Source organism: Bidens hawaiensis, unplaced genomic scaffold (assembly GCF_021521415.1).
Source record: "Bidens hawaiensis isolate Kalapana, Puna unplaced genomic scaffold, B.hawaiensis_p1.1 tig00036405_1, whole genome shotgun sequence".
Taxonomy (NCBI): Eukaryota; Viridiplantae; Streptophyta; class Magnoliopsida; order Asterales; family Asteraceae; genus Bidens; species Bidens hawaiensis.
This window is the reverse complement of record NW_027496363.1, coordinates 75,406-84,534: the sequence shown is the minus strand read 5'-3', so window position 1 is coordinate 84,534 and position 9,129 is coordinate 75,406. Positions and strand designations below refer to the sequence as shown.

Here is a 9,129-nt window from a genome sequence, read left to right as displayed (position 1 = left end):
TACTATTTCGCCCCAGATTAGCAAAAAAACACTTGTGCAATCTGCTCGTGATGTAAACTATTTTCTGTTATGCACGAGCTGTGAATTAACTAACATGCCCCTGCTACATCAGCTAACTTATACAATCTGTATAAAACCTTAAACCACATGCTGAAATTACAGAAATACTCATGCCCATAAACAGTAACTATTCGTGTGATATGTGCAGCGGCAGCGACATTCATCTATAGCAATATGTTGGGACACTTAAAAAATCAGCAACAAATGTAGTCCGAACATATAAATCATCAACAACTGTGTTGGACTTGTAGAATAATAATCTGTTTGAAATTGTTCTGATAACAAACTGCATACACTTAGTGAGTTAACTCGTATACTATGATATGTTCAAACACCGGTATTGCTTCATATACTCTTGACTCTTGACTAACAGATAGCCCCAAATCAGTATCTACACGTGATAAAAAAATGAATCACCAATAAACACGAACATATTATAATCATTTTCCCCCAATTTGAACATATAAGCCCTAATTTTTCAGAACTACACGAAATTGAACCTCGAAATCATACCAAATCAACACGAATTCATCATTTTATCACAAATCATTCATCAATTTTACCAAACACTCATATCTAGAACATCAAATATGAACGTATTAAACCTTTAACGAGCCGATAAATGTAGATTTGAATGAAATTTGACATATAAACATGAAATTGAAGTTGAATCTCCGAACTAATCATCAACCCAAACATCAATTCACAGAAATCATCTTCGAATCATCAAATTTCATCCAAATACTTGCAAAAACCCACGAAAACTTCAACAAACTTCAAGTTTAACATCCATGGTGGATTCAAGAGAGAATTGAATCGAATTCAGCAGTTAGTCTGAACGATTCGGTAACCCGCTCTGATACCAATTGACAGAACCGAGCCCCGGTGCGGAAGCGTGTACATAAACGGTGATAAACAAGCTCGTTCAGGATCGATATACAAGTATTCACTCTTGAACGATCTAATGGACAGATGAGATGTATTGGGAGAGAGTCTGATTCGATTAAAAACAATTAATAAACTAGGATGAACCCATATATGTAATCTAAACACAAACAAGAAAGAACTGATAGTATGATATCATAAGCTGAATGATTCTCATAAAGATGAACCACTCATACATACATACATTCATACATACACAAGAAATATCATCCACCCCAGGAGAGCTCATCCTGAAGAGGAGACTCTCTGATAGGGATAAAACCCTAGATCTCAATCAATACAATACACTCAATAATAGATAACTAAATAAGAACATCTATTTATAGTAGTAATCTAGCATGACTTGGTCTTCAAGCTATCCACCCTTAGTTGAGACCAAACAATATATTTTTCACCCACATATTAATTCGATGTGTCGATCTAAAATATAAAACCCAACATCTTTGAGTATTTAAAAAGCTGAAAAACATAGATGAAAAGTGTTCAATCAATTAATAACATAAAATATAATAGATATAAGTGTGATAAGTTATGAAAATGAGAAACATGGTGTCTTACCACAACACAAACTGTCATATAGTTTATTTGATTTGGTGTCTCTTGAAAGATGTTGAGAGAGTATATATGGTGGGGTTGTTGATCGGATATGGACCGGTTAATAGAAGAAAAAATTAGGTCTTGAATATGAACGGGTTAATAGAGGTAAAAGGTGAATTTATGTGGTTAAAGTGGCTGCAGTATCTTGCTACAGAAAAAGAACTGCCTAGTTGTTGGTCAATGAAGGTCTACACACAAGCAGGCTACTGTTTGCTTTATTCCCTGTCAAACTAAAAAGAATTGGTAAAAAACAAACAGGGAACACAAATACAAATATTTTCAATATAAATGAAAAATAATAGATTGAAAATAGATTTACAAAAAAACACTTTTTACATTATCTTGTATTAAATACATAAAAGAACTATTATAAATAAAGTTGTAAGAAAAATATATAAATATCATAAATTTAAAAATTGTATATACATGAAGTTATCGTTTCGAAAACAAAACCGTTGTGCCCCGGACCAAAAATAATATTTTTTTAAAAGACCATTTGTGGCCCACCAAAATAAATATATTCAAAAGACTTCTTGCAGCCCAACCCATACTAAACTACTTAGTCTAAAATTACCCAAACCCATTTGACGTATTTTTTGACACGTTTGCCTAACCCGTTACAATAACAAAAACAAAATCAGAGTTGTATCATATTATCACAACCCAACCCAACCCAAGTACCAGCCAAGCCAAAATGGACTATTTTGTCATCGGACCAGTGCAAGTTATGAGGTAACATGTTAATCCGCCTCAATAATAGACTCATCATCATCATCATCATCGTACTCAGTATATCCCACTAATAGCAAAGCTATGTTAGGGTCTGAGAAGGGTAAGATGTAGACAGCCTTACCTCTACCCCATAGGGATAGAGAGGCTGCTTCCGGTAAGACCCCCGGCTCGATAGTAGTTTTGCATCAAGCGTTGGACATAAGGCACATAACACTCAATCATCGGGACACCGGCTGATCGGTGCATGTACCCTTGTCTTTCGGCTATCAACGCCACCACATGATGCCTGATTAACCCTCCGCCACTTTTAACGTTATTTTCACGAGATTAGTAAAATAACGTCAAAATTAGTGCAATTTCACTTTTGCCCACCCGAAGGTTCACACATATATATATAAACCACAAAAACTTATATACAATCATCAAATCTTCAAAATGAGGCATTATTTTATATAAACTACAAAAACTTAATACTTTCGTATATAAATAACTATACTTTTTTTTAAACTTTGACTTAAAAATAATAATCTGTCACATTAAGAGTGGCAAGAGGCTGGCAATGATTTGAGGGAAATCATAAACTATGTTATTCTGGTCGGTTAGTTTGTCAAATATTGAAGTCACACAAGATCTATAGACTATTTGATCGTTGGAAAATAAAATGTATTGTTTGCTTAAAGTAAATCAATTACCTCTACTATTTGGATCAGCTCCATAATCTAGAAATAACAAAACATAGTTTATATTTCCTTGTGATGCTTCTATATGCTGCAATGTAACAAAAAAAATGGTATTGTAAATTGTATAGAATATTTTAATTTTGATAGATGTATACAATACAAATTACAAACCTTGTACAGGTTGTTCATGATAATGGTCCCATCACCAACATTGGCTCGAATTATGCTCAAAAAGGTAGTTCGGTTCAACTGAAGTAACTGACTTAACCGTTTGGTTCGAACCGTGAAGAGTTGCGGTCTATAACAAAGAACTCTAATCTCACCACAATGTTCACCGGCTTTAGCTTCTCCAACGATCTGTATGTAGGCATTAGACATCATTTTCTTCAGTAACACTACAATCTTAATTTCAAAAAATAAAATCAATATATTTGACTAAAATGTTGCTTGTTTAACTCCATTGTTGATGCACAAAAGTTCCTGATAAAAAAAATTAACCATCAAAAATCATATAATAAATGCAATACCTCTTTTAGGCTAGTAGAAATAAAATAAAGATATTCAAGACTCACCACTGCTCCTGTAACAAGAACATAGAAATCGGTCTGGTGCTTCATTCTGCAAAATGACATCTTCCTTTGGAGGAAAGTATTCAGACTTTATTTATGAAACCTTTAGACACAGTAACATGTTAGTTATATATGTTTTCATATTTACAAGGTTATGCAAGTGTAATATGATTATGTAGTGAATCATACCGGCTGAAAAGCAAGTCGTTTGACACGCCATAAAACAAGTAGGCCAATTCAGCTATCAATGACCCAACCGCTATACCGAACACGGGCTGAGCTAATTTCAAACTGGTCTGCTTTCCCCTTTTCTATTCAGGCCTGTGAATATATGAAATAATTAAAATCACCATCAATTACCTAATTAAGGCATGTAAAAATTCAAAGAAGTAAATACATACATACATTATATGTGAGCGAGAGACAGCCAGCTTGCATCAACAGCATCAATAAGCTCTTTCCATCATGTTTACAACGTTAATAAACCAAGTTTACATAGAAAAATAGAAGGGTTAAAGATAAATCACGTTTAACTGTAAAATTTGATCAATAAAGCATAAGCTACATAGTTCTTGAGCCATATATGGCTTGCTTCCCTTAAGCCTCCCATCTATATGTTTAAACAATTACATATTTTATATACAATGTAATATATTAATAACTGCAAGGTAACTAAAAATGTGGGAATTAATAAAGGAATTACCTCTCTGTGACCGTGTCATCTTTTCATTCTCGGCAGCATCAATAAAGAAATCTCATTCAACAAAATATGTTCCAGAAAGTAGGTAAGCTAGTTTTGCAGCCCGTTTGACTTTTTTGTAACGGTTCACTTTACATTTTTAACTTTTAATGATTTCATATTTGACTAATTACATTTAATATCACCTTCAGCCCTGAGGAGTAAAATAACAACAAATTTAATATAAAATTTCATTTATGTTATGTTAGTCTTCATGAAATTTCATATTATATGTCCTCATGAAAATTCATTTTATAGTTAAGGCTGCCTAATCAAAACTCCGAACAAAATAGAAAATAAATTCAGGAAAAAAATTATAAACTAATAAACGAAGTGCAACAGATGAAGTTAACAGCTTCATCATCTCTAAAATGCATACTATGTGATTTTAACATTATTCATATTACTTATGCTATCTATACATCAATTTTTAAAATAATATTATAAAAGAGCCTAATGAAAAAGGGGAAAAGGCTAGATAAATCAAACTTAGGTATTTCTCTTTTTCAGGGGTGTTTACGGTTCACTTAAAAACCGTAAAATTTGTCCTCGGTTTGGTTTCACGATTGATTTTTGTTTTTATATTCGACGGTTGGTTTCGAAGTTTTCAAACAGTAGATAACAGGTTGGTTTGCGGTTTAAAGTGAAATCTGGTCAAAAAAACCGGACCATAAATTTTGATTATATCTGAATTAGTGTTGTCCTGCCAAACAACCTGCAATGTTAAGATATGTCAAATAAATTGCAGATCGGATAATGATATTAATCATAGTTATTGAATCAAAAGAATTCATAAAAAAATATATTAGCACCTGAAAATAAAACTGTCATCATTTGAACTACCAGCCACATGTAGAAAGATAGGTGATCATTGACTAAATATGATGATATGAGAACTTAAATTAAATACATAAGTAAGAATAAAAGATCTTATAGTGTGTATGTGTTGGTTGGTGTCGGTTTGGAGTTCAAACCGAGACAAAAACAGAAAACTTGGTTATTGAGATTTTGGAAACCTGTCGGTTTCTTTTTTTTCAGTTTGTTCTCAGTTCGGTTTGGTTCCAGTTTTACCATTTGCTGTCATGTTCGTGCGCTGATGGGCTCAACTTGAAAGAAATCAAAAAACATGATATGGGTTACATATTTGTGAATTGACACAAACATGAATAATTTTGTTTTGAGAAATTAGTTCTTTAAATTTACTTTTTTATAACATTTAGAATTTTATATATAACAGTTACAATTACTAATTAGTATAAAAGAAGAGTTTGGTGCCACAAAGTGGACTCTTTATGTTTTTGTATATGTATTAATGATTTTGAAAGATGTCTTAAACATTGTGTTGGTTGGATGGTTATGTTGGTAAAGGTGAGTGTGTGAGCCGGTTTGTTGCCCAAGTTCGAATCCTTGATGCCACAAATCATTGTTTTATGTTTTTAATTGTGTTATTTATGTCTTTTTTTTGGTAGAATGGTTTATCTTTAAATATTAACTTTGTAGTGGACTGAATAGTTTTGTTGTTAAGTGAAACCGATCGAGTTTGCATACAATTACCGTATTTTTTAGCATCGGTACAGTAACGAAAATTGACAGGATACCAATTTTGTTTTTATTTTTGTTTTTGTTCTTTTAGTTTCGGTATCGTAACAAACGTGATGAAGACTAGCCAAATTTGTGAAGACTCATCGCCTCAACGCTCGGGTTTTACCAAAGCCCGAACTTTACTGACCGACGTCACCTCATTGGTCCACCTCAGTTTTTAAATTGTTTTTGTTTTAGTTCTGATGTCATAACGCACATAACCAAAACTGACTGAATTCATGCCGGCTTATCGCCTCAAAGTCGAGACCTATAATGTTTGGGTTTTACCAACGCCTGAGTTTTAGTAACATGCCCGACGCAATGTGCCGGGTAAAATACTAGTTTAGTTATAAAATCTTTTGTTGGTTTGTTTTTTAGTTTTGAAAATTGGTATAAGATACCAACTAATTTAGAGAGCATGTAAAATAGAACTCGAATGTGAGACAACCTTTCTTAATTAGATTTGGCCCCTGCAACAATATGCCTCCAATTTGCAGCTCGACCTTGAAATTAAAAAAAATAAATTTAAAAACCCTACTATATAGAGAACAAGAAAACCATTCATAGTTATTATTGTAGTAATACTGTTTATGTGATCATAGTGTGCTCTTATTATTTATGTAAATGGATACGAATCTTAAAGAGTAAAGCCAAGCCCAACCATACCTATTTCATATGTTGTTACCCATCGTATCTGGCACAGTCATGTTTCCACATCTTGAAGATTATTGCAGCTGAAATTCATCAAGCAGCATGTTATCAAATTTAATGATAATACACATGAACCAAACTATATATGGAAAAATAGATCATCAAATTTTAAAAGAAACTGAAAATATATATACCTTTCGGTATTCTCTAAAGTCTAAGCCAAATGTGTCAATATTCAGTTTCAAATACAGCGATTTCCATTTGTTTAGCAGAAGTTTTGGTTCCATGACAGACAGATTCCCATCGCCTTCACCAAAGCGCAATACCATATCACACAGGGCTTGGGTAGTGCACTACACAATCATTGGCTCACCATATGAAAACTTATGATTCTAAATTGAGAAAAACAAAATCAATATTCACAAAAAAATGTACTTTGTATGAAAGAAAAGTCAAAATAAATATTGTCAATATAATACCTTAAAGTGAGATATAGATTATGACTGATTAGACGCCTCATGGAAAGACCTCTCTGATGGTATACCAACATCCTTGAGTTTGTTTTGTTGCTTTGTAGTTTTATGCATATCTTCCTCATTTGATATTTCATCATAGTTTTAGATCTGCCATCGAAGAAAATAAGTTTAAAATGTGCAACACCACAAAAAATAAATTTAAAAAAAACCCAACAATTAGAACAACACAAAAAATACAAAACAACCTAATTCTTCAAATCCTCGAAAATGAAAATCCGGGCACTAATTCTATGAATATACTCTTTCTAACATGACAAAAGTAATTCCAAGAATAAGAATATTACATGGAAGCATACTTGTATGTAATAGAATCAAATTTGGGTATAGAATTTACCTGATTTGTCATGCCAGAACCATTGTCGAGGGATCATGGTCGCCGAAAAGTCCTTTCACGGCCAATACCTTAACAGTCACTGTCAAAAAGCACTCAAGAAACAATAAAACAACACAACAACTTATATAATGCTTACTAAATTAGTGGACGAACCTCACACTATTGTGGTGGCAGAGAACAGTAGCGATTTGTCGACCTTCTTAGCTTGGTAGCGAGGAACGACGACGGCGAAGGTCAGTCTCGCCGCCTATGGTGGTTCGGGTGGTTGAATGAACAACTGTTCGCTGGAATCACATGTCTGTTTTGGAACATCGGATACATGTTATATCAATCTGATGGATGACGATGCCGGAGAGTGGTGTCGGAGGAAGCGGTGGCTAGGGTTTTTGTGAGAGGGAGAACATGGGGTGATGGAAGACCGGGGTAAAAAAAATAGGGTTTAGATAACTTTTGAGATGTGAGGACAAGGAGGGGTTTGAGCGGGAATTCAAAAATTGAACTTACTGGTGTTGATCTATCATGCTTTGAAGGGTTATAATATATGCTTATAAACCTATAAAACTCTTATTTTTAAAAGACTAGCAGAAGTGTCCGCGTGTTGCCGCGGGTTTACACACTTATCCCCTCATTGGTTTGTAGTTTTGGTGTGGTGTATAATAAGTTATCAATACAAGCACGCCGCCACATATGCATATGGTTTGTTGGATGTCATTTTTTGTGTGGATGCTTATTAAAATATTGGTGTATACATGTATATTGGATACATTCCATATTTGTTAATACAATATGTTTATGGGTTTTTTTAGTTAACATAAATGATTGAATGTGTTTTAATTTATAAGTAGTTTCTAGAGAAGAAAAAAACCTAAAATTAAAGCCACCAAACTTTTTGAGATGATATATGGCTTAGATGCATGACCTCTAATTGAATTTGACACACAGTATAGTTTTGACCATCTGTATAGTTAAAAAATGACATTAGGTGCGTTAGTGGTTATGTCAGTGATATAAGTTAAATTTCATAAGGTTTAAACTCACAATCTTTTCTAGGGCTTAGTTTGGGTATTCGGTCCGTTAAACTCAGATTGTAGGTTACGTCACATGTAAAACCCAAAATACACTTTCAGCCTTAACCGATTTACACAAAATTAATTACATCTAGGTTTATGATAGCTATAAAGATTAAAGTTTATCCAACATAAGAAGTTTAGTTTGCAAGTAATAAGAAGGTTTATGATAGCTAGAAATAAGTTTGGAATTTTTAAAATATAACAATTCCCACAAATAGATTTGATCAATTCGTGATAAGCATCTGAGCGTTTGCAATTTGATAACTTTTTTTTTTTTTTATTATTCATAATGAGTTTTATATAATTTACTATAAAACGATTACAATAAAGTGGCAGGCAAACGGGCAACAAGCTGCGCCGCAACCCCCTTTTGAACAGCAAAGCCAATCCTGCTAAAAACGAAGCTTTGGGACCTAGAAGCTGAAGAGGTTCCGTGTACGACGCGCTGAACCCTACTCAAAAATTTCACAGCCTCTGGAGCCAGAAAACCAAATGTATCAAAGGAAAATGGTAGAAAGACATGTTGATTATCTAAACAAGCTTTCTCGTGTTTAACAACTTTGCCCGATTCAGCCTTCAACGCAGCCTGACCCACAACAAACCCACGGTCCCTGAGCCCAACAAGAGGAGACACT

At 33.6% G+C, this 9,129-nt stretch overlaps 1 long non-coding RNA gene across 1 annotated transcript; it reads right to left on the bottom strand.

The window, feature by feature from the left end:
* Positions 1–6,508: 6,508 nt before the first annotated feature.
* LOC143588480 (uncharacterized) lies at positions 6,509–7,829 on the bottom strand. Its single transcript, XR_013145116.1, has 3 exons — positions 7,425–7,829; positions 7,034–7,177; positions 6,509–6,946 (listed from the first exon to the last, which is right to left on the bottom strand). It is a non-coding gene; the product is annotated as an uncharacterized LOC143588480 (long non-coding RNA).
* Between the last annotated feature and the right edge of the window lie 1,300 nt (positions 7,830–9,129).